Consider the following 27500-nt stretch of genomic DNA (forward strand, 5'->3'; position numbering starts at 1 on the left):
TTACTATGTCACACATTGGACTTGCCCTACACTCTGTTCCCAATCATTCTATCCTGCCACAACACTGATCCTATGCTGGAAAAGTAGTCCGAGAACTTTTCTCTTATTGTTATAGTGGATCGAGGGCATCCTGCTTGTATTGCACCATCACCATCAGTCAGACCTACAACATTCAGTGTGTTTTCAAACTGTACACCATCCCTTTCTCTTACAAAGTTGTGTAAAGTGCAACATGCCCTGATAATGTTTTCGCCATTCTCAACATGTAAATCCAGTGGTCTATGAAATATGCGCCATTTATTTGTGAGAATGCCAAAAGCACTTTCGATGTATCGCCTCGCTCTTGATAAGCGATAATTAAATTTTTTTTTTTGTGTTGGAGATTTTTTCCCTCATAAGGGCGTAGCATGTGAGTAGAGAGGCCAAAAGCTTCGTCGCCAACGAAAACGAAGGGAAGTGGGTCCCCATTCGTTGACACTGGTTTATCACTAGGAATGTTCAGTGTATTTTGCTGCATTTTTTGGCAGAGGTTACTGTTTTTGTAGATTGAGCAGTCTGATGCTTTACCATAAGAACCGACATCTATAAAAGTAAACCTGTAGTTTGCGTCACATACAGCTAACAACACCATTGAAAAATACTTCTTGTAACAAAAGTAGTTAGAACCACTGCCCGTTAGTTTAATGAGCCTCACATGCTTGCCATCGATGGCGCCTATGCAGTTCGGAAACTGTGCTTCACAACGAAAGCCTTCTTCAATTTTCAGCCATTCTTCCTATGTTAATTCTGGGAAACATAGGTCGTGTAGATACTCCCATATTGCCTTGCACACTTCTTGCACGATCCCTCTAGCGGTGGAACTCCCACACCGGAAAGTGTAATGTTGTTCAAAAGAGGAACACCCTGTTGCTAAGAACCTGAAAAGAACATTTAAAAATCAGTATATATTGCTAAATTAAATGCATTTACTAAGTATGTGGCTATACTTATAGGGAGAGGATGTTACATATTATAACATGAAACTCATATTACTCAGATTTTGACGCGACTTTAATTTAACCCGACAAATAATAATACATGAGAAAACGTTGTGCTATCATTGAAATTTTATTCATGTAGTTATTTTAGATGAAGCTAGTGTGTACACTAATAACTTTATAACTAATCTTTACATCTTCTTACAGCTACAGATCTACAATGGGAATGGAAGAGTTTGAAGGACTCCTATAGAAGAGAATTAACATTGTCGAAGAAAGAAAAATCGAGATCTGGTGCAGGAAGTGGGAGGAAGGAATATTTGTACTTCAAACAGCTGTCTTTTCTTCAAGGAATTTGCGCAACAAAACCACATGCAGCTGAAAGTGTCGAGGATACTACAGTGCAGGGAGATGAATGAGAAAACCCAGGAGAGCCTGCACCTTCCACTTCTAATGTAAAAAGGAAGAAATCAACTGTACATTCGGATGAAAAGATTATTCTAGAAGCTTTAGCTAAGAAAGCAACCGCCCTTCACGATCATGATACAGATTTCCTTCTTGGTCTGGTGCCTGACTTCAAGAGTATTCCTGAGAGTGTCAAGTTCGATGCTAAGCTTGAAATCATGAATGTGATCAAGAGGTATAAACAACATCCAAGTCATCTGTATTTTACATCATATCAACAAACAGTCTCAAGTCCATATTCACATGCGAGTCATACATCACACAATTTCGCTCCTAGCATCATGCATGCACAATCAACAGTACCTCAAAGCCAACCCATACTACCCTGTACACCATCACCTGCACAACTATCTGAAACACAAGCGGTATCCCCATGGTCGGATGATTCAGTCCTGAGTAATTTGTGAACAAAACACTGAAGTGACAACACCAATGTTATCATTGGAACCATTCATAATCTTAGCGATATAGGAAAGGAAATATAACTTTGTATTGCAGTACAGTTTCATTGAAATACAGTTTAATAAACTCACTAAAAATAATTGTATTATTTACATACCTTAATGTTATGGCAAGTCTCTCCTCAGCTGGAATGCTTCCTTAGGTGTGTACTGTCTTTGCGAATGTGGGGGCCAATTATGGCCAAGAGTTCATTGAAACTTTCCTGGGTCATCCTAAAGTAGTCAAAAAATTTATCATCACCTGCTCTTAAGTCACTCATTATCATGTAAAACTGTCCGTGGGTCAATCTCGAAGCAGTAATTGGGTGCATCCATAGCGCTCTCCGACGACGGCGGCGGCGACGTCGCAGAAGTACAAGCAGTGACAGTGCCTCTTCCTCAGAGTCCATGCTAAAACTGAGATGTAGTGATATCGGTGTGGCGACCACATGTGGCCAAGTATTCATAACATAACCACATGTGGTCGCCACATGTGGTTGCAACTTGTGGCTCTAAAAAGTGGCTAGTGTGCTCTGGCCCGCCACTTTGCGCGGCCACTTGTGGTGCCACAGAGTGGCTAGTGTGCTCGGGTCCTAAAGGTAACTGAAATCAAACATTTGCTCTGACAGCTGTTCACCCTTGTCCCTAGCACTCATTCCTATTTTCAGCTATGTTTTCTCCTGTGCATTCCCATCTCCAATGAGACCCAGTGAGTGATTTAGTGTGATCATACTATGATCGTCCTTTCTGCATCACCGTTGTTGCCCATTACTCAAAGAAGTCGAACCTGGCAGAAACCTGATAGAGCACAGTAGAGAGGGAGCTGCTCGGAATCATTCTCGCAATGAAACACTTTGAGGTGTATCATGCAGACCATAAGTTCCAGCTTATAGTACTTACAGATCACAATACCTCATTATGTTCCGAAATCAGAATAAGCGTCTCGTGTGCTGGAGTCTTGATCTCCATGATTATAACTGGAAGATCGAGCACATCAGGGGAACTGAAAATAAAATAGCAGACGTGTTGTTGAGAAGTCATTAACACCCCCTTCCCTCAATCATATGAAACAGTAGGCCTAGCAATCCTGGCACACCCCAGAGTGAGTGGCCCAGGTTGTTCTGAATTAATCCAGTCAATTATTTAACAAGGTACCCGGCTATTCCTTGGCTCTATCCCTTTTGACTCACACTAATATTCTCTAAGGCTAAATTTATATGCTGATTAACAACTGTAATGATTTACCCAACCGATATACTTATTATATGCATAGCTCTAATGGCACAGGGCAAATTATTTAACAAAATCGTAGGGTTATTAACACCTCTACGGACCAGTCATATCGCCCCATCAGGACAAATTAATAGAATGTGTTGCCTAAAATTAAGCTGATAGTATTATGCATGATACAATTAACCCTCTAAGTTAAGATCATCTGATATTTAATTGCTATTCATATTTATTGTCCATAGTGAGAAACTTCAGCTCATCAATTCAGAAGAAGACAAGGTACTGTAATGGAGTAATTTTGAGTGCAGTCAGTTGGTTTCTTTTTGTCTCTTGCCTGTACTTCCCTTTCCATTTCTTCCAAGGTGACTTTTCCTTGTTGGTCCAGCATCGCAGAGCCTGTTTTGGATACTGTAACGCATTTCCCATTCATTCTATAGCCCTGTGAGTGGACTTTGATATGAAATATAAGAGAATTGTGTTTAATGTTCCCCACATGTCTATCACCTAGTACTGATCCTGGAATGCGCTCTCTTTGCAGATGCATGTATCTCCCACCTAGCTGTGAGAAATCTGGAACCCTTAGAAACGACACCAGGAACTATGTGCCTGGGTCATTTTCCAACCACATGTCCTGCTTGACCTTCAATCAACCGCATTCCATGTACTTTCTGGGCCATTGCGAGTCCCTGTCACCCTTATGGTGTAAATTGCTTACTCACATAATTTAGTGTAAACATACTACAGTTTTTATAGCATTTTTCCCTCCATTGATACTGGCCTTCAGCCACAGAGATTTGTTGTTAAGACATAATAGGTATCACAGAAACATGGATACATGAGACTTTGTAGGAGAGTACCAGATAGCTGGATATAAATTGTTCAAAGAAAATACTCAATAAAAGAGGTGGAGGCATTATGTTATATGTTAGGGACCACCTCAGTTTAATTGTGTAAAATTACAACAATACATGAAGTGATTGGCATCAACTTAAACAGCGTAGGGAGAAAGATAACTAATACTAGTGTACAGACCTCCCCACCAATCACAAATGTCAGATGAGGAGCTGTATGCACTACTAGGACAAGATATAAACAACAAACTCTGCATAATAATGGGAGATTTCAATGCAGCAGTACATTGGGACACGATGACCTCTGCATCAAACGTAGGAGAGAGACTAGGATTTTGTAAAAAATGAATTTCTCCACCAATGGGTTGAAAAAGCCACTGGAGGAAACAACACACCAGACACCATGTTATCAATGGAAGATATTCTAGTATCTGACCTTTCAGTAGGTGCAAATCTTGGCAGAAGCAACCATAAAATTATCTCATTTCAAATTAATTTTTAACATAAAAAAGAGAAGAAGACATTAATGAGATTAGACTACCGTCGAAAAGACCTAAAAAAGCTAAAGGAGTACGTTAAAAATCTAGAGTACGACGAGAACACAGGCATAGATAAGCACTCGGATGCCCTTCACGAGGAATACACAGAAAAGCACTCTAGATGTATACCATTAAGATAAATACTAACAAATGGCAACCCTCAGCCAAAGTGGTTCAACAGAGAAATTAAAAATAAGATAAGAGAAGCAAGCAGGCATAAAGAACTCTGTAGATTGGTGAACAAATTAGTAAGAAATGCATAGATAAATGAAGATAAGAGAGTTGCATCAGTTTGTAAATAAAACCCAAAAGAATTCTTTGTGCATGTTAATACTATGAAACCAATAAAAAATAGCATAGGTCCCCTAAGGGACAATAGAGGAAACCTGGTGAACTCATTACTTGGAAAAAGCAGAGTTACTGAATAAGTTTTTTACTAGTTAGTGTATTCACCACTGAAGACACTACCTCAATACTGGAACCTGCATTTAAATATGAAGCGGCAGAACCATTGGACGAAATAATATTTACAGAAGAGGACATTAAAAACAAAATAGACTAACTCAAGTTCAAATCTCCTGGCCAGGATGGGATTCATCCTAGAGAAATTAAAGGGCTAAAAGAGGAGATAGTTCCCCATCTGTTTAAACTCTACAGGAAAAGGGCCGAACAAAGATAGGCACCAAAAGAATGGAAACTAGGAAATGTGCCCCCGGTTTACAAAAAAAAGGTCCAAGAGAGACCAATCTGCCAAACGTCGGTCGTTTGCAAGATTTTTGAGTCCATAATAGCAGATCAAATTGTGGATAACATAGATAGAAACAATTTGTTATTAAACAGCCAGTACGGTTTCAGACAAAACAGATCGTGCCTATCAAACCTCTTGGAATTTTTTCATAACATGCTTGGTATTTACGACAGTAGTAGAGCATGAGATATACTCTACTTAGATATCCAAAAGGCCTTTGACAAAGTCCCACAAAAAAAAAACTGATGACAAAAGTTAGAGCTTTAGGAATTGTAGGAGAAACAGCAAACTGGGTCAAAGGCTGGGTAACTTATAGAAAACAGAGTTGTAATAAATGGTGAAGAATCAGAATGGGCAGATGTAACAAGCAGAGTTCCCCAGGGTTCTGTCCTTGGCACTCAATCGTTTTTTATTTACATTAATTACACTGATATAAGATTAACTACCAGGATAGCCACATTTGCAGATGACACCAAACTAGGTGTAAATGCAGCAGACCCAGATGCAGTGGAAAGTTTAAGAAATTATCTAATGAAAATAGGAGAGTGGTAACAAAAAATGTCAAATACCTTTTAATGTAGATAAGTGTAAAGTGTTACAAATACGAACAAACAATTTTCATGCAAGCTACATGCTGCTTGGGAATGACATAAATAGTGTAGGACAAGAGGAGGACCTTAAAGTCATTATTATCAGGAATTAAAATCCACAAAACAGTGCATAAAAGCAGAAAAGAAGACACAGAAACTAGTGAGATACATAAAAAGTCAGTTCAAATACATCTACACATCAATAGTTAGACCCCATCTTGAATATGCAGTACAGTTTTGATCACCAACACTAAGAAAAGACAAACAGGTTACCGAAGACGACTAGAGAGCCTGAAAATGTATGGATTAGAAACACGACGATTGCGAGGACAACCAATAGAAAAATTTAAAATACTGAAAGGCATAATAAAAGTAGACTATAACCTATTTACATTAAATGAAAACCAGACAAGAAATAATGGATGGAAACTAGAACTGAAGAGATACAACACAACCCATTGTGGGACCTTCTTTACATATAAGATATGTGACATATGGAATAAACTGCCACCAGAAGTTGTAAACAGCAACAGTGTAGAAGAGTTTAAAAGAAAGCTAGACAAAATCATTAGGACACTGTGAATGCACAGTAAAACCTACTCCTACAGATAAGTGAGCACACGATATCTCCTAGGATGAACTAGCAAGTCTTTGAGACATCCTAATCCTTGTAACTCCTAAATTCTACTTGAAATAAAAACAAAAATGGTATTTGATTTCAAAACCTTGGTTATGTCTTGGAATGGAATATACAGTTAGGGAAAAGCCAAGCACTAGGGCCTACGAGGTCATTCAACGCTGGTGTGGAAATTTAGAGTAGCTAGGTTTGACAGGTGTAACTGGAGGAAAACCTCGCATTTGCACCATGAAATAATTGTTAAGAGAGGATGAGGAGCAAGATGAAGGAAACATACGAATGTAGGTACAATAAAAGGTTGAAATGGTGTTGCAGCTGGGGACCAAAGGGACGATGCATAAAACCTTTAGTAATGCCTACAGTGCACCCCGTTAGGTGCACTGACGGCACTATCCCCCCTACGGTGCATGGTCTTGTCTTGCATCCAGGGAGACTTCTATTACATAGCTTCCGAAAATTTTCTTCCACCTTCTTCCTCTCTCCCTTTCATAATTTATCATTACCTGCATTCTACCTTAATTTGCACTATTATTCCTATGCCTCTAGTTCCATTTAGCCCTCACATTTCCACCACCATCAGTACTAACGTTCATCATTCTTCGTGCCATACATGAACCCTCATAACCTAACTCTGGTGAAATTCAATTTCAACTTTCTCGTCTCTGGAACGTTTTCACTCTCGCTAGTGCCTACAGCTTCGCTTCAATGTACCTAACCATCGCTTTATCATACAGAACATCTGCCCTTACAACTTTCGGTCAACAACTTATCCTCTATTCCCAAACATCCAGGTATTCAATCTTCTTTTTTACGAACTTCCATCATCTCCATCACCTTTTTATTTTGTTATATAATGTCACTGAAACAAACAAAACGAGATTTTTTCCAGTCTTTTTTTTTCCACATGATGTAATCCTGAAAATAAAAAGAATTTAATTCCACCGACTGTACGCACCATTAGCAGTTTCCTTTTTGTATGTCCATTAATTCTGCCATTAGCAACGTACAAATATCGAAGCCTCATTCGTAGTCCCGTCCAAGAATTAATTTTCATTAAAACAAACTAAAACACTAATAAATAATAGTTCTCGTATTAATTCACATTTCCGCAGATGGTTTGGAAAATGTTTTTCTGTAATTCATGCATTTTTTCATGATGGTTCAGGCGTTTGTACACATTCATTTTTTATGTACATCCTGTGTCATCTCTCAAAGAAATTTTTAATAGAGGTCCCATCAACATTCCACTATCATTTCTGTGTAAATCTATTATTTGTGTATTTCCATTGAGAAACTTTTTCTCTCCTTTTTATAACACTGAAAATGGAGAAAATAAAAAACACGAATAGTTTAAAAAAAAAAAAATTGTTCCAAGCTTGACATTTGTTTGACAATTTGTCTCATTTACGTTTTTCATCCTCATGTGTGTATCATTCATGTAAAGATTACTACATTTAACATGATTTTGGCCTATTAAAATAAGCTTTTAATTATATTACCATCATATCATCGTTATAGATTTAATCTTCAAAGATGTGGAAATATTCACAAAATACACGCCTATATGAAAACCAATAAAACTGAGTAATAAATACCTAGTATAAAAACCATACATAAAAAAATATTAAATTCAGTACAACTATACCAAAGATTATCTGGGAATATCTTAACTCTCGTGATTTGAAAGTATCTGAAAGTTTACACCTTAAAATTGATGATTTACAACATAAATCATCAATTCTGAGCAAATTCAAGGCATAGGTCTCTCTCTCTCTCTCTCTCTCTCTGCTGATTAACTTTGGCTACAGGTAAAATGACCTTTTCCATTTTATAATTCCATTTCCACTACTTTGCTATATAACAGAAGACATAATTGACCGAGAAAGGTTAAAACCAAAGAAGAGAAAGAAAAAAACAAATTTCCAAACAACGCTTACTCCCATTGCCGTTTGTCTCTCGATTACACGGGAATTGGTAACTGAAGTTGATCAATTAAAGAATGAGTGGCCTCCAAAATACAGCCAAATCCCATTAGCAACTAAATTCCCGTGACCATATGTGGGGTCTAACAGACAACCTCATGCCAAATAAGATTTATGTTTTCAAACTTACCCCAGACATTAGGAGCCTAGTGTGGACAACAGGTTCCATGGGAAAAATTCAGACCTAATCTCTTCGTTTTTCGTGGTAAAAAAATCTAAAATCTGATAACTTGTTATGGAATAATAAAACGGTCAACATCTCCAAAGGTCTGACCATAAGACCTAAGTTCCCGTCTATTATAATAAGCGAAGTTTACAATTGCAAGTTATTCTTTCTCATAGAATGAAATGAACGTCCTTTATAAAACAATCTTGTATTTATTCCCCAGTTTTTATTAAAATGTCCGCATACATTTGTCAAATTATATGAATGCTATCATATAAAGGGAAACGTCCTACCTTCAGATACATAATCTATACATTTCAAATGCCTTTCTTTTGATCAATATTGTAGAACCAGCGACCTATCTCTATCGAAAGGTGAATATTCTGCTATCATTAACATAATATGTGGGACACTGGCGATAAAGACATATTAGATGTGAAGCGAAGGGTGCGTGCGTGAAGCAACTAAAAGGGAAAAGGGATGAAACAATTAAGGGAGCAAAATAAAGATGCAAAAATCAGAAAATAAGCAGAAAGAGGGTGTAAGGCGATGTAGCTGAATTCAAGGAAAGATGAGGCAAATCTGGAAAAAGAGAGTGATGGGGATGGAAGTGCTGGAGAGAGAGAGAGAGAGAGAGAGAGAGAGAGAGAGAGAGAGAGAGAGAGAGACTAAAGATGAGGTGTATGGACCGTGTCCAGGACGATTTCAAGGAGAAAGGCTTAACAATAAAAGAAGGCGCCGAACCGAATGTGATGAGGAAACTGGTCAGAAGCGTCCACCAAAGATAAAAACTAGGGGAGATATAGAATAAGATTATCTAGATCGTATGTTGTTTCTATCAATAACTGTTAACTTTCAAGTCTATGTATTTAATCGATAAATGAAGTCATTAAAAAACAAACAAACAAACAAGATCGAGTATAATAAAATCTACCTTGAATTTGACGGTTAAAGACAATTTTTACTTAATCCGTGAAAAGGTCGATTTCTACCGAGGACAACTCACATTCTATATTTGAAACTCTGTGAGAGCACGGTGTTAGAAAATAAATTCCCTACATCTGAGATACACATCGGATATGAAAAAGGAAATCGTAATCATTATGGTGCTGATGAGAACCTGTGATATATATATATATATATATATATATATATATATATTATATATATATATATATATATATAATATATAGAATCACATCTTCCAAAATCGACACGAAAATAAGAAATCCACAGCATTTTTCTCTTATTCAGGTCACAGGTTCGCATCAGCACCATAATGATTACGATTTCCTTTTTCATATCTGATGTGTATCTCAGATGTAGGGAATTTACTTTCTAACAACGGTATATATATATATATATATATTATATATATATAGATATATATATATTTTATATAAATATATATATTATACCGTTCTCTCTCTCTCCTGATTATGATGTCAACCCCTCAATAACTTCTAGAACCGTCTTCCGACCGTTGCCATCACCACCAGATTCCTCATTAATGGACGACTGCTTCTTCAATACTGTTGTTAATGGCAAGGCAACATAACATGTGTACACTGTATGTCATTCTTTCAGAAAGATCTTGGTTGTGAAGAATTGCATCGTGATTTCCGAATAGCCTTTGACATGTGAGCATTCTGTGGCAGAAGAGAGAGAGAGAGAGAGAGAGAGAGAGAGAGAGAGAGAGAGAGAGAGAGAATGTTTGTAGGTCCTTTCTTTTAAATTTATTTTTCTTTTTACGTTTTTTACATAAGGCAAAATTTCTAATTTGATGGTTGGGAACATAAGGCTATATTATGTTTTCTTTCATCTGTATAAAATTGTTTATTAGTTGAATAAGTACATGTCAACATAGGTGTAGTATGTGTGTAGTACAGTGTACAATGCATATGCGAATGAAGTCTTCTCCATATGGATGGATATCATCCAGAGACAGGCACTTCAACAATCCTGAGACCATCAAGTTGAAACTTGACCAGAGGCAAATCAAATTGAAATTACTTGGTCTAGTATTCCTAGATGAATCACTCTGCAAGTCAGTTCACTCTCTTGATGAAATGCACATTTTTCAGTGTATCTTGTTTGGGGTACAAATTACAACCAGCCCAAGTTCTCTTAATATTTGAAACCCTCATTAACCAAGATGAATATCATCCTCAAATGGCGTTTTAAGTATTAAGCACTTTTATTCCAGATATGGGAGCTATATAACTGTAGGACTGTACTTCTAACTGTAATAATTTCTGTCTTCATTTCCCGGAAAAGAACTACTCGATTATATAAAAGCAAATATGACAGAAATGTCCAAAGTTTGCAGTTTACTTGTTCTCTGTTATTGCAAGTTTCTTATTTGCAAGCCGTATTTTGGGAAAATATTACAATACAATAATGTTCAACATAGTAAGGAATTTTAGTCTACAGTGGATATTTATATAAAAATATATTTTGACTCGTTTATTAGTCGTAATAGGATCTTTCTGCCACTGGTGGATACACATACATAGTCATGAAGCGAACGTTTTCCAACATATTATCATAGATTGGGAAGATTTTATCACCAACGCCATTTAAAAATGAGACTTGAGGAGAAGAAAAAATTTACCGGGAGTCCTGTGTTTGTATTCATCCAGAGAGCTCTTACCTTGTGTGCATAATACCGAGGGTGTGTTTGCCATAGACTTTAGTGAGGTCTGCATAGACTACATCTTCTTGAGCATTCTTTTTCTTTTCAAGAACCTTCAGTTCCCTGTCAAAGTGGTCCAGAAGTTTCCCGAATTAACAAATGTTAATATGAAAGCCTATGAACGGTATGTTCAGATAACCTCTCTTTTTCAATGAGTCTCTGGAAATAATCGGGTGTGACCCCTGGAATGTCGTAGACTTGTTTTCTCGGGCAAGGCTTAGTTTTATATTCATTATAGCGGGTGGTATTTTTAGGCTCTAAATATTCACACTTCTCTTTATGACTAAAATAATTTCCTTTTCCTATTAATACTTCATCGATCCACCTTCTCGCTCATTTTGATTACTCCAAATTAAAGTTCATTTTTATTATTTACAAAATGAGATATTCATTCATTTTTATTTCTGTGAATGTCAATGGCCTTATCAATACTACATTTTAATCAATCATGATCGACTCAGTTCTGTGATACTTAAGCTCTTTACTTCCTTTATATTACAAAGGAGGTAATATGATATGGAAGTTTTCAGCATAACGAGTTCATTCCGGTTTCAGCTGGTAAAGCATGAACGTGGAAGAAATAATTTTTTTTTTTTAGTTATCATGCTCTAGAACATTTTCCAAATATTTTTAGAGACATAATGTTCATGCCCTTGTATAATAGAGTGCTATTCCACAAGTTAAATAAAATCTATTGACATTTAGTATATGTTTATCTTTTGAATGAAAAGATATGTGTTGACTGGTTTGGCCTCCTTAGTTCTGAATACAGTTCACCGCTCAAAACAAGACAATTAAAAACTAAGAGGAACATGTTTTGAAAATTCCTTTCCCAAGTAGATTTAATGCCCTCCTTTCCTAAAATAAAGCCGATGAAAATATTGAGTAAAGAGAATTTCAATTTTTTGAGTAAGTGTAAAAGAAAAAAATGCGAAGTAGTAGTAGAAGGGAAGAGGCCAAAATTCGAAAGACTGTTTCACGTCTCAAACATTTCTATACAAATATCATTGAAAACTGAGTTCCTTTTCCCACGAGACTGCAGGCCACTGATCTAGTTGTCGTGCGAGATGTCTTTTTTCTGGGGCCTAGGCAAAATATCTTTTCAGAAAAGCGGTAACAGTTGTCATTTTTGTCCCTGCCTTTTTCGTTAAGAAGGGAAATTTCAGGAAAACAATACGTGACAGATATATTACAGCGGGAAAAGAAAATACAGTTGTATGATGGCTCAGAAAAATGGCATAACGAATAATAACCATTTAAGAGTCAAGCACTAATGTAAGTGCCAGGGAGAAATAGATTTCATATCATCTGGAACTTTCAATAAAATAATGTTCGAGCGCTCCTGTATATGAGAGAGAGAGAGAGAGAGAGAGAGAGAGAGAGAGAGAGAGAGAGAGCACATCTTATGAATGCTTTTACCTCACTTGGTGAGGATTACCACGTCGAGAACCTTCCGCTTTGATGGTACACAATTTCATGAGAGCAATGAATATTGACGCCTGGTTCTCTCTCTCTCTCTCTCTCTCTCTCTCTCTCTTTCTCGTCATCGTCTCTCTGGCGACCCATCTTCTCAAACTCGCATCCACCTTCCTCTCGCTCTCTCTCTCTCTCTCTCTCTCTCTCTCTCTCTCGGTGTGTGTGTGTGTGTGTGTGTGTGTGTGTGTGTGTGTGTGCCGCGCCTCACATTATTTCAGTCAAAAGACATACTGAATATTTAAAAACTCGCCCAATGGTTCGAAATTCGAACACGGATCGTACTGTCATAAGCTACGAGTATATGCACCAGCACCACGCTACATGGGCAGAGAGAGAGAGAGAGAGAGAGAGAGAGAGAGAGATAATCATTCTGCAATTGGATATAAAGCTCAGGACATTTTTAGAATTTTCAACTCCTTTGAGCAGACGGCGATATCTTCCATTGTTGACAGAAACCTGACACCTCGGCCTGACAAGCCGAGCTGCAGTGGCATCGTGAGAATGGGAGGAATATGAAAAAGGCCCTTTGGAAAGAAAAATGACCTCTATTTCAAAATATGCAATGCGAAGGATCCGTTGAAGGGTGACACCATCGAAAGAACCTTGCGTTGGCTAGAAGACGCCCTGTTATTTACCTTTGATCTTTGGCTGACAGGTAAGGCACGATCGCAGAGAGAGAGAGAGAGAGAGAGAGAGAGAGAGAGAGAGAGAGAGAGAGAGAGAGAATGGCACTGTTGCTAAGAAATAAGAATACGGAGAATGGGCGTAGAATGGAAATCAAGCGTCGGGAAAGGAGTAAAGATTCAACACATGAGAGAAATGAAGGAAGTAGCATCAAGGTCAATGCTGATAATCTCGAGGTAACTTTAAATTAAATAGTTTCTAACGCTTCGTTTTCTGATGACTTTTACATCTTTAAGGCAGCTTGCGCCCGTCAATCTTTGCAATTATCCCCGGGGGGCGCCTTGCCGTTCTCCTGACGGTGGTAGGCCGAAGGATCTCTTGGCTAACGTTCAATGACTGTTTCCATAGGACGTTTACGCTTCTTACGATCTGCTGGAGTTGGGGAGCACTGCCAAGTTCCTTCATGTAATGTTACATATTGAATACTATTTGAATGTCAATGTTTGTAATCGAAAACTTTTGGTAAAATTCGTTTAATATGAAGACGACCTGGATACAGACAGAGAATTCAGCAATGGCAAAAGCAAGAAAAACATCAGGCAAATATATGACAAAAAATAATTGCAATAAAATTTGCAATATGAAAACCATCGCAACACCAACATAAAAAATGCTGCCATTCGGTCTGTCAAATAAAACACCATATCCAGTCCTCAATCTTTTTTTGCAAAGAGCACATTAAAAACCTTATTTGAATATCCTTACTAACTCATTATTTTCTGTGAGAGGCTGGAAGTCGGGACATAGAGGCCAACAGGACATCCCAGCTCAAGACCATATATACTAGTTCATGAGCAAATGAAAAGATGGGGAACTAGGATATGAGGATGTGAGATCATTACTGAAGGCATAGGGTAAACAAATGAGATGTTCCGGCACATTGAAGCATGGAAAGCTATAAAATTAGCAAAATACTCATCGATCATCGAAAATCCTGGAAGCAAAGAGGATTACCAATTCTTATACCATCTTACTGTACAGCATACTTTCCGACCTCCAATATTCATATATACACTATATATACACATATACAGTATGCATAATATATATACATAAATGAATGTATGTTTGTATGCATGTGTAACAAACACACCTAAATTTTCAACCAAATTTTGTAAAATATATGACTTACCATCTGGGGGTAAGGCATCACTGGCACCAAAGGAGGGAGGTGTGGGAAGTGGGTAGGAAACGGGTGATAAGTAAATATAACCAAAAACGACAGATATTAGTGTCTAATTCTTAGTTTTAAAGGTCACAGAGATGAATAGTGACACTCTCGATGCCCTTTGAGTCCAACTTCAACCCCAACAGGGAAGGGGGGGTGAGAAGATATGGGAAGGCAGTGGCATGTAAAAATAACTGTTAATGATAGATATTATTATCTAATCCATAATTTTCGAGGTCGCCGAGATGAATAGTGACACTCCCGATGCCCTTTAAGTCCAAGTTTACACCCTTTAGAAAGGGGGGTTAGAAGAGGGTGGGGAGGGGGCGACATGTAAAAATAACTGAAAACGATGGATATTAGTGTATAATCCACAGTTTTTCAGGTTGCCGAGATGAACGGTGACACACAAACACACACATATATTATATGGAGGGATGTATATACAGAATAGCACTTCATCTAAACAAGATGGTAAGTAAAAGGAATTTTAATTATAAAAGTTATGAGCTTTCAAGGACTAATCTGTCTGCATCATGTGGTAGCCATAAAATGACCAAATGTGTGTTCCTGCAGTAATTATATTCAAAAAGGGCAGTAATTCCCTTCTCAATCCGATTTCGAGTGCTGACTCTCACAAAACCCTCAAAAACTCCCTTCATGTCCTTGACCTTTCTATGCCTTCAGCTTCTTCCAGGGCTGCGCTGTCCATTGTTATTGTGGCTTTTAATTCTGCCGCTACGTTCATGTACTGAATGGAATGAAGGGTGAAAAAATGGAACGGTAGGTTCTTAAGATTCCATATATTGACAGCTGCAGCGATGCGAAGGTGAAAGGTAGTTCCGTGCTCCACTCGTCAGTGACCACAGGACAGAAACTGATTAATGCATCTCATATATGGCGGGAAACAATAGCTGTATTGCCACATAAAACTGCAGTGTTGCCACGATGCGTAATGAAACAAGTGGTCTTACAATATGGAGTGCAAATGGTAAAAGGATAAATGCAATGTAAATGACAATGTAAACATTATCATCTAAATCAATAATATACATGTAAGCTTGTAATAAGTATATGCAATGTAATAGTAACGGTATTTGATATCTACACATCCATGTGGTCTCAATTTTGTTTGTTCCCTTATTGTTTGTTCATAAATAATTTTCCTTGATACATTGTCCCTAAAACCGTCTCAGTTGTTGCCTGCTTTTACATTATTATTGCATAAATATATTCTGTGGGTTTTTTCCAGCAGTGCTAGGCCACTGCTGACAACTGATCGTAGTAACTAATGTTTTGTTTATGTTGTGTGATGCGTTCTTTACCAGATTTGCAGCTTTCACCAGAGAATCTTTCCTCACAGTCTGGACAAGCTGTCCTGTACATCACCCTTTCTCCCGTTTTTTTTTTATTCTTAACAATTTTGTTCCTAATCGTGTTTTTGTAATAATCTATCAATCTCAAAATGTTTTATGAGTGTTATCATTTTCTTTCCTTTCAAGTGTTCAGTTTCTTTGCCTTCTCTCTCCCTAAATGTATATATATATATATATATATATATATATATATATATATATATATATATATATATATATATATAGTAGGGGTTAACGATTGTTTATTTGGGACAGTCATTCACAATAGTTACCTTGTTGTGGTGGCAGTCAGGGTTTAGACAGCAGTGAGTCAGTCAAAGAGGCAGTCAGGGTCTCAGCAGCAGAGCCTCGGGTATGATTACCTGAGGGCCAGCCAGTGTACAGTATGCAGCAGCTTGTGTTTTCGTCGTCTGGAGGGCGATTTCCGGTGCTGGGACATCGTCTATCATGGCGTTGTTGTCATCGTCTGAAGAACGACTTTGTTTTTAGTGTAGCCCCATTGGGCTGTCTAGTTTTGTGTTAGACAGTGGGTCTGGCTTTTCATCTCTATGGAGATGGTTTTTTTAGTGTGATGTACTTTGCTGCCCGGAGTTATTTGATATACCGTTTGGGTATTCTGTTTTCTGCTGCGATTTTGTTGCATTTGTATACTGCCTGCTAACCATTTGGTGTACTTTTTAATGCTGCCTGAGTATTGTTCATTTGTATATTATGCTGCTTAATGATTGTTTGTGATGTTGTAGTGCTTTTTCATATTGTTAATGTCTATGCTGCCTGACTTTTTGTGATGTAGCTGTTTACTGGATTGTAGCAGTTTATTGGATCGTATAAATTCTTGATTCTGATTTCAGTAACAGTTATTTTGCTTGTGATTTTGGTAAAGTACCTGCTCAGGTACACAACTTTTTTTTATTTATTTGACTGAATGTTTATTCAATTATTGGAAATGATTTACTTTTTAATATCTCTAAACCTTGGCTCACTTGTCATATTACGTAAATATCTTACTGTAATAAATTCGTTTTAGAGTTATTATTGTATTTTTTTGTTACTCTCCTTCCTCCTGGTTTGTTTCAACTGCTGCCAGTTAATCCAGTCTAATTTCCTATTTTTTTTTATTATACTTAAGAACCTGAGAACTAAGTTGGCTCATGAAAATATATGTGTGTGTGTGTGTGTGTGTGTGTGTGTGTGTGTGTGTGTGTGTGTGTGTGCGCGCGCGCGCGCGCGTATACTACCTACAAGAGTAATACTATTGCCCTCCCCAATCACTTACTCTAAAATAACGTTACAATACGAATATTAAGTGTTTAAAAATTGCTAAAATGGAACACCTTTGAAATTCATGGTGGTTTATTTAAAAGTTAAATGGGGTCGTGCCATATAATTACCTCTTCCTGTTGCTCATCGACACTGTAAGGCAGTCTTAATCTACAATACTGATAATTTTCACAGTTCTATTCTGTGGAAAAAAAAAACTACTTTCGTTATACTTCATGGGGTTACCACTTGCCTACTATATGAATTCGATATAGCAAAGTACTGTACGTCAAGGAATTAAGTAATATATAATTCATATTTTAACTTTCCAGTTCGATAAGTATTCTTTCAAATTCCTTATCAAAAATATTACAGATTCGTTTTCTCTTTTTATTACATACCCGAACTGTAATATAAATAAGCCTACAATATGAACACCAATAATGGACCGGGGATGCAAATGTATTATTATTATTATTACTAATAATAATGTATATTAAAATTTAGCACGAATTTAATATCAACGAGGCATAACCCCGTCAGACTCCACTCTATCATACTAGAAGGGAATGCGCACTTCCTGTAATGAGAGAGAGAGAGAGAGAGAGAGAGAGAGAGAGAGAGAGAGAGAGAGAGAGAGAGAGAGAGAGAGAACGGAATGAAAATATGGGGTCGCCGAAAGTTTTTATTGGTTATCTCAGAGTGGATGCCCCTGGCAAAAATTGCGGAAATGAGATTCACTCATCGATAAACGAAAGTAAACTTTAATTTAAAGCTGCATTATTATCAGTTCTCTTCTCCTCTCTTTCTGCTTCTCTCTCCCTTGCATTGCGTCTGAGAAAGTTTAAATTAGGATCAATACAAGAAAATAAAAATGCATCCCGGTAAATTCCTTAGAGTTAAAGGAAAACACTTTACTTTAATGCAAGAAGAAATTTCATCATATCAAAATAAGAAATTCACTTAAAAGGTATATTAATTAAAACTTTTCATTTTAAATCGAAGTACCTAAAAGCCACTGCTATCACGGTAAATGTGCTAAGTTGCGACAGTAAAAGTTCTTTCCTAATTACTAATAATTGTGCGCATGATGGAAAATAGGGCGACAACACTGAACCATAATATACATCAAACCTAGATATTTATGTCTGATTTTGTTTCTATTCCACACGTGTGTGTGTGTGTGCGTGTGTGTGTGTCTCTCTCTCTCTTTCTTTCTCTCTCTCTCTCTCTCTCGTTCTCTCTCTCTTCTCTCTCTCTCTCTCCTTGACTTATTTCAAAATAAGGTCTGTGAGTACAGACCATTTGTGAAGATTATTGACAACCACGTCAAGTAAGTGTATCTCGAAAGAAGACACAGTAATCTGAAAAAGACTCCAACACATCTTAGGCTAGGCAACTTAAAATATCGAATAATGCCAATTACTGATGATAGAGTTAATGAAGCCTAGCTTAGTTCGTAAAAATATTTTAAGTGTTACTTGCTTTAGTATTTTATAGAATTCTAAAGTAAATCATGCAGACTTTTTTTTATTTTGCAAATGACAGACTAGTGTCTGCAAGACTCAAAACTTATAAAATAAGATGCATATAGCTTAAATGCATTGCTTAGTTACGCTTTAATTTTCTGATGAAATTTCATAGGAATACTTTTTTATATATATTTTGTCTTAAATTTAGTATCTTCTTAACAACAGCTGAATAACGAGAAGTCATATAAGTGGCAGAAAACGATGTACAAGTAATACTTATGTAAAATTTAGCAATATAAATCAGTGAAATATACGTTACAGGTTAAAATATATATATATATATATATATATATATATATATATAGTATATATATATATATATATATATATATATATATATATATATATACACGTTACAGGTTAAAAAAAAAAACTTAGGAAAAAATTACTAAAACTTCCAAAGCATACACATTAATCAGCTATTTTATTTACATTCACAATAGGAAGGGAAATTAATAAGCAAGTATGAAATAGTTCAAATTAAACGCATTTTATATTGCATTGCCTCTAGCTCTCCTTCAATTAGATCAGAAGGAATCATTTGTGAAAATTTATGCCTGAATATTCATCTAAATGGTTGATGGTAATGTCGTAAGTTTTCTGTAATGGAGATATTAAATTTTACACGATTAGCTTTATTGAAGGAGAACTCAGTTATCAACGTCTACGAAATAAAGAATACTGCCTCACTGGCTAGTTCTCGCCTGTTGATACAGCCTACAGTGTAGCTTGAGCAGCGTCCCGTAAACAACTCGGGTCCTTTCAAGTCCGCCTTAACGGCCAAGTTACCTCGCTCTTCATCTGTTCTCTTATAATATTATCTCCCCAGGATGTTCAACTCTCACATGCTACTATTTCCACATCTAATTTAAACCAGATTTGTGAAAGAGAAAATTTGACTATCTGGTGTATTATCGCTTCGTAATGGTATACTATTCTAACGAACTAATTATAGACAGTAGACAACTCTTTTATGATTAATATCTGCCAACGAAAATAGCAGAGGATATAAACACATGAATCGTGGATTCCATACAAAACCAATGGTCACGTCGCACAACAACAGTGAGTTCTTGTAAAAAAACAAAACAAAAAATTCATGCATAATTCATTATCAATGAGAAAGACTTTTTTTATCTATATCAAAATTACATTCATACAAAAAGAAGCGCTCCAGAGAACAACCCACGCAGTCATAGACTATCAGGTAAGACTAATTATTTTACTATAAGAATTATTTTATGCATTGACGCACGATTTCAAATTAAAATGCATTTAATGCTTCTTCAAAAGGCGTGTCTACATATTTTCAAATATACCTAATAATAATAATAATAATAATAATAATAATAATAATAAAACACCAAGAGATGAAGGACACGATCAGGAAAGAATATATGCAGAGACTCAAGGCGATACTCAAGTCAAAACTCAACGCCGGAAATATGATAAAAGCCATAAACACATGGGCAGTGCCAGTAATCAGATACAGCGCAGGAATAGTGGAATGGACGAAGGCAGAACTCCGCAGCATAGATCAGAAAACCAGGAAACATATGACAATACACAAAGCACTACACCCAAGAGCAAATACGGACAGACTATACATAACACGAAAGGAAGGAGGGAGAGGACTACTAAGTATAGAGGACTGCGTCAACATCGAAAACAGAGCACTGGGGCAATATCTGAAAACCAGTGAAGACGAGTGGCTAAAGAGTGCATGGGAAGAAGGACTAATAAAAGCAGACGAAGACCCAGAAATATACAGAGACAGGAGAAAGACAGAAAGAGCAGAGGACTGGCACAACAAACCAATGCACGGACAATACATGAGACAGACTAAAGAACTAGCCAGCGATGACAATTGGCAATGGCTACAGAGGGGAGAGCTAAAGAAAGAAACTGAAGGAATGATAACAGCGGCACAAGATCAGGCCCTAAGAACCAGATATGTTCAAAGTACGATAGACGGAAATAACATCTCTCCCATATGTAGGAAGTGCAATACGAAAAGTGAAACCATAAACCACATAGCAAGTGAATGCCCGGCACTTGCACAGAACCAGTACAAAAACAAAAAGAGGCATGATTCAGTAGCAAAAGCCCTCCACTGGAGCCTGTGCAAGAAACATCAGCTACCTTGCAGTAATAAGTGGTACGAGCACCAACCTGAAGGAGTGATAGAAAATGATCAGGCAAAGATCCTCTGGGACTATGGTATCAGAACGGATAGGGTGATACGTGCAAACAGACCAGACGTGACGTTGATTGACAAAGTCAATAAGAAAGTATCACTCATTGATGTCGCAATACCATGGGACACCAGAGTTGAAGAGAAAGAGAGGGAAAAATTGGATAAGTATCAAGATCTGAAAATAGAAATAAGAAGGATATGGGATATGCCAGTGGAAATCGTACCCATAATCATAGGAGCACTAGGCACGATCCCAAGATCCCTGAAAAGGAATCTAGAAAAACTAGAGGCTGAAGTAGCTCCAGGACTCATGCAGAAGAGTGTGATCCTAGAAACGGCACACATAGTAAGAAGAGTGATGGACTCCTAAGGAGGCAGGATGCAACCCGGAACCCCACACTATAAATACCACCCAGTCGAATTGGAGGACTGTGATAGAGCAAAAAAAAAAAAAAAAAAAAAAAAAAAAAAAAAAAAAAAAAAAATAATAATAATAATAATAATAATAATAATAATAATAATAATAATAATATCTAAGTAAAGACCTGTCCGCACTAGGAAACATTGTTTGCAAACAAAGTTTGCAAATTGTTTCCAAATTGTTTTCAAACAGTTTCCAAACTGTTTACAAACAATGTTTCCTGTCCAGACCTCTGTTGTCGTCAGGGTGCTTGTCAGTGCAATAGCCTCTTTATCATACTTGCTATTTTAATGCACTCGAGGAGGGATAAGAGAAAGAAAAGAGATTAGTGAGGACGTTTTTTTTATTTTTTTTTAGAAAAGGAGCGTGTCATGCTGACTTGCTCCTAGCGGAATTGAAAATAGATACATACATACATATATATATTTATATGAATAAGTTGATCACGAAGTATATAAAACGTGATGCTATGTATAAATAAAGGTGTTGCAACACCTTTTATATATATATATATATATATATATATATATATATATATATATATATCATATATATATATATATATACACATTATATATATATATATATATGATATATATATAATAATATATATATATATTATATTATATATATATAGATATATATTATATATATATTATAGGTATATAGAATATATAAATATAAAAGGTTGTTGCAACACCTTTATTTATACATAGCATCACATTTTACTGCTCGCGTTATGAAGAGCGAATTGCGTCGTTGAAATGATTAATTTCAACGTTTGTTTGCTCCTTTGTTGCTCAGTAGCGGTGGAGAGATTTCCTTTTTATTTGGTCGTTTCCTCACTTAAGAGAAAGCGTTAATCACCGCATATTAACAGAATACCGCTGGAAATTTACCATACTAAGACAACTAGTAAGAGAGAACGGATTCATTTAAAGAGTTAATAATGCTTGGTTGTTGCTGGTTTTTAAGTTATGGAATAATTCTCTTATTTTAGTTTTTACCTTTTGGTTATCAGTTGACGCCTCTCTCTCTCTCTCTCTCTCTCTCTCTCTCTCTCTCTCTCTCTCTCTCTCTCTCTCTCTCTCTCTCTCTCTCTCTCTGCAAATATCCTTCAGAGGAAACCTGACCACACTACCTGTCAAGAAGCTACATAGAGAGAGATTTGCCTTATTTAAAAGATTAATATTCTTTAGTTGTCCCATCGGTAATTTCTCTCTCTCTCTCTCTCTCTCGGCTTTGCATTGTAGTCAATTAAGTTCCTTCCAAGTCTGAAAATAACAGTGAGAATAACACTGGGCCAAGTTAAAACATAAGTTATGAAGAGAAACCTGCTTCGTTTTACATTATCAATTTCTTCCTAACTTTCAGCTGTCGTTCAGTAAACATCAGTTACTAGTCCTGTTCATATAGAGCGCTTGCTTCGTTTGAACTACTGTTATGCTACTTTTTGGTTCTTGAATTGTATAGCAGACACTGAAAGCCTCTTTTAAGAATTCAAACGTTCCCCAGCAGCATTTTTTTTTATTTATTTATTTTCTTTTAAGGAAAACCGATTGACTCCAAGGGAAAATTTTAACCTTCAAAGAACGTTTGGTCCATTTCTTGAATATATGCTGTAAAGTAATTTTCTCTTCAAAGAACCATTTCTTGATTATATGCAGTAAAGTAATTTTCTCTTCAAAGAACGTTTGACCCACTCCTTAATCATATGCAGTAAAGTAATTGCCTCGAAGTACTGAGCCTTTAAGTTAAAAAAAAACACACACACACACACACACACATCTGGTTCAAGTTTTTAATAACTACACAAATTGTCAAAATGCAAGAAAAATTATTTATCCCACTTATCTTAATTCATGATTTTGTGACCAAAGCAGTAAAAATTAAGACATACGTGCTAATCATCTCTTATTGTTCAAAAAAAAAATGAATTATTTCAAACTTATGTCACAAAAATACCACGAATTTTTAAACTAAATTTGCCGAGGATACGAAACAGACGTAATAATATCGATTCACTGCTAAAATATTTCTATAAATCGTTTCAATATAAGCAATTTGGAGCCTAGGTAATTAACTTATACAATATTCTATTTGAAACCCCCCCTGTATAATACTATTATACATATCTAAACTTCGAACAGTTCATGAGGTATATTACACAAGACATAACAAAAACGGAAAAGACCAGCCTTCTGGGTAAAATAAAAAAAAAAAAAAAAAAGTCTTACACGCGTATTCGTTTTCACTCCCAGTCCATATTATAAGCAGGAATGCATTAAGGGGCGAGAAAAGCCCATTAGGCCCGCTGAAAGAGTGGGCCTACGGCTCAGCGGTTATTAGATTCGGCGAATATAGAGAATTATTGGAAATGGTCTGTCTAAGTGGATTCTGGAAACCGTCCGTCACAATAAAAAGTATATTTTCGCTTTTGTATTACCTTTGCTTTTTATTATTCGCTCCAGTTCAATGGATAGTCTTTACGGAGAGATATCAGGATATTAATATATGTATATGTGTGTATGTATATATATATATATATATATATATATATATATATATATATATATATATCAGTCGATGCAAGGTGAAGGACAATCCTTTATTCCCATTATTTGTACTTTATTGTCGCGACGTTTCAAGACATAAAAGTCCCATTATCAAGCTAAAAAAAAAAAAAGATAAAACAAAAGTTAAAATCATAAACTCGGAATACATACTAAAGTTTAAAAATTTTACAAATATAAAAAGCAAGTACAAGAGTAGGGAGGAGTCAATACCATAAGGTACTGAAAGCACAGACCAAGTGACAATTCGGGCCGGGTCAGCTTCGACTTGAACTCACGAGAGATACAGAGGTGTTGAGGAAGACTGGGTGTTTAACTGCGGAACGAGTTGTTTAATGAAAAGTGATTCTAAAATAGCTAAATGATGTTCGTTAGGGGATTGGCCTATAATTTTAAAATCTTTGTAATTCAAGTCATGTTTACATTTCTTTGTATGCTCGCGTATACATGAAAACTCAGGATTAGTTAATTTGACACCTGTTCTATAGCTAATGCCTCGATGAGAATCTAATCTCACTTTGAGTAACCTCCGTGTGGAGCCGACGTACTTCCCTAGATTACATCTAGGGCAATTAAATAGATATACGACTCCTGAGGTCATCAGTGGACTGAGTTTCTCCTTGTGTTTAAACAGAGATCTGATATTCATTGGGTTGCAAGGTATTAGTTTTAATTCAATTGCAGGAAAAAACTTTCTATTGACAGTTTCAATTCATGGTAGAAATTTTTGTTATGAATAAATGGGACTCTTGCAAACAATCGTAATTTTGGCACTGTTGGCATTTTAATTTTAGGATGGAAGATATTGTTCAAGAATTTGTACAGGTGTTTATAAAAAAGTTTCGATGGAAAGCAATTGTCAGTGAAATATTGGTGGAGAAAGGTTATTTCATTGTGAAAATGATTCCAGCTAGACGTTATGTTAAAAGCCCTATGAAAGAGGGTAGACATGGAGTTTAGTTTAAAATTATAAAAACAGTTGCTATAAAAATTCGATCCCAGGCCGGTAAACGTTTCCTTTCTAAAAACCGTGGTGTTAAAATGACCATCATATCTAAAAACGGTTACATCCAAAAATGGCAGTTTATTTTCCTTTTCATATTCAATTGTGAAATTAATGTTAGGATGTATTTCATTGGCAAAATCAAGAAATTTGTCAGCCTGATCTTTATCTCTGAACAGTAAGAAGGTATCATCCACATACCTATTATAAAATAATGGATGGTAGGCCAAAGGACAGTTGTCCAGTATGCGTTCCTCCAGGGAGCACATAAAAATGTTTGCAAAGGTGGGACCCAAAGGGGATCCCATCGCCATACCATCAACCTGAATGTAGGCTTTGCCATTAAAAACAAAGGCTGTGTCCTGCACAGCGAGCTCGAGCAATTTTCTAAAATCCGTAAGGTTAAAATTATTAAAAGTGGCATCTGGGTCAGTAAAAATACGGCTAACAATAATATCAATGGTTTCTTCTACCGGTACATTAGTAAAAAGAGACTCCACATCCATGCTAACCATAAATAAGTCTGAATCCTGGGGTAAGATTTTTTCTTTAAAATGTTCTGAATTCTTACAACTATAGATATTGGTAGTTAAAGGTGCTAGGAGAGGCACAAGAAATTTGGCAATTTTGTAATTAGAAGTGGTATAGGAGGTGAGAATAGGCCTCATTGGTATACCTTCTTTATGAATTTTAGGTAACCCATACATCACCCCATATGAGGCACCTGTGCTATATAATGAAGTATAAGTATTTTCACTAATGATTTGAGAGTCTTTAAGGTATTTCAAAAAACGGTTGATTCGGTCTTCTATTTTAAAGATAGCAGAAAATTGAGGTTCTCCTGTCTTTTTGAATTTAGATTCATCTCCCAAGATATTTTCTTGATTTTGCCAATGAAATACATCCTAACATTAATTTCACAATTGAATATGAAAAGGAAAATAAACTGCCATTTTTGGATGTAACCGTTTTTAGATATGATGATCATTTTAACACCACGGTTTTTAGAAAGGAAACGTTTACCGGCCTGGGATCGAATTTTTATAGCAACTGTTTTTATAATTTTAAACTAAACTCCATGTCTACCCTCTTTCATAGGGCTTTTAACATAACGTCTAGCTGGAATCATTTTCACAATGAAATAACCTATCTCCACCAATATTTCACTGACAATTGCTTTCCATCGAAACTTTTTTTTATAAACACCTGTACAAATTCTTGAACAATATCTTCCATCCTAAAATTAAAATGCCAACAGTGCCAAAATTACGATTGTTTGCAAGAGTCCCATTTATTCATAACAAAAATTTCTACCATGAATTGAAACTGTCAATAGAAAGTTTTTTCCTGCAATTGAATTAAAACTAATACCTTGCAACCCAATGAATATCAGATCTCTGTTTAAACACAAGGAGAAACTCAGTCCACTGATGACCTCAGGAGTCGTATATCTATTTAATTGCCCTAGATGTAATCTAGGGAAGTACGTCGGCTCCACACGGAGGTTACTCAAAGTGAGATTAGATTCTCATCGAGGCATTAGCTATAGAACAGGTGTCAAATTAACTAATCCTGAGTTTTCATGTATACGCGAGCATACAAAGAAATGTAAACATGACTTGAATTACAAAGATTTTAAAATTATAGGCCAATCCCCTTAACGAACATCATTTAGCTATTTTAGAATCACTTTTCATTAAACAACTCGTTCCGCAGTTAAACACCCAGTCTTCCTCAACACCTCTGTATCTCTCGTGAGTTCAAGTCGAAGCTGACCCGGCCCAAATTGTCACTCGGTCTGTGCTTTCAGCACCTTATGGTATTGACTCCTCCCTACTCTTGTACTTGCTTTTTATATTTGTAAAATTTTTAAACTTTTAGTATGTATTCCGAGTTTATGATTTTAACTTTTGTTTTATCTTTTTTTTTTTTAGCTTGATAATGGGACTTTTGTCTTGAAACGTCGCGACAATAAAGTACAAATAATGGGAATAAAGGATTGTCCTTCACCTTGCATCGACTGATGTCTACTGGTTGATAGAACCGCCTTCAATTTTCACTATATATATATATATATATATATATATATATATATTATATATATATATATATATATATATATATATATATATATATCAATTTGTCAGAAATACCTTGACATTATTAATAGTCACAAACATTAAACTACTAATGTCGTTTAATATTAAATTCACTCAACCTCGGAATAACATACATCGAAGGGGAATTTATAAGTGATATGCGAATGGCTTGGGAACACTATATCATATAAATATAAAGTGCAGACGTGTGAACTTCGTCATATAGGGGTGGCAACGCTTTTGCTTGACAGTAATTGTTTACACCGTTAAATTTACATATTTTATACAAAAAACAAAGTGCTTACTTGTGCATAATTTCGGATATCTGTCGGTACAAATTCATGGATGTAACAACCCAGTTATCGAATTATTTCAGTTTTGCAATGAGTAA

General features: G+C 36.1%; 1 long non-coding RNA gene across 1 annotated transcript in view; it reads right to left on the reverse strand.

Annotated features, from left to right (window-relative positions):
- LOC135208418 (uncharacterized) overlaps positions 1–27500 on the reverse strand; it is a 317512-nt gene that overhangs the window by 151 nt on the left and 289861 nt on the right. The window contains exon 3 of the long non-coding RNA XR_010313160.1: positions 1–917. This exon is cut by the window's left edge and continues 151 nt beyond it. This is a non-coding gene — a long non-coding RNA (uncharacterized LOC135208418). The remainder of the gene's footprint in view (positions 918–27500) is intronic.

This window comes from Macrobrachium nipponense, chromosome 35 (genome assembly GCF_015104395.2).
Source record: "Macrobrachium nipponense isolate FS-2020 chromosome 35, ASM1510439v2, whole genome shotgun sequence".
In the NCBI taxonomy this organism is placed as follows: Eukaryota; Metazoa; Arthropoda; class Malacostraca; order Decapoda; family Palaemonidae; genus Macrobrachium; species Macrobrachium nipponense.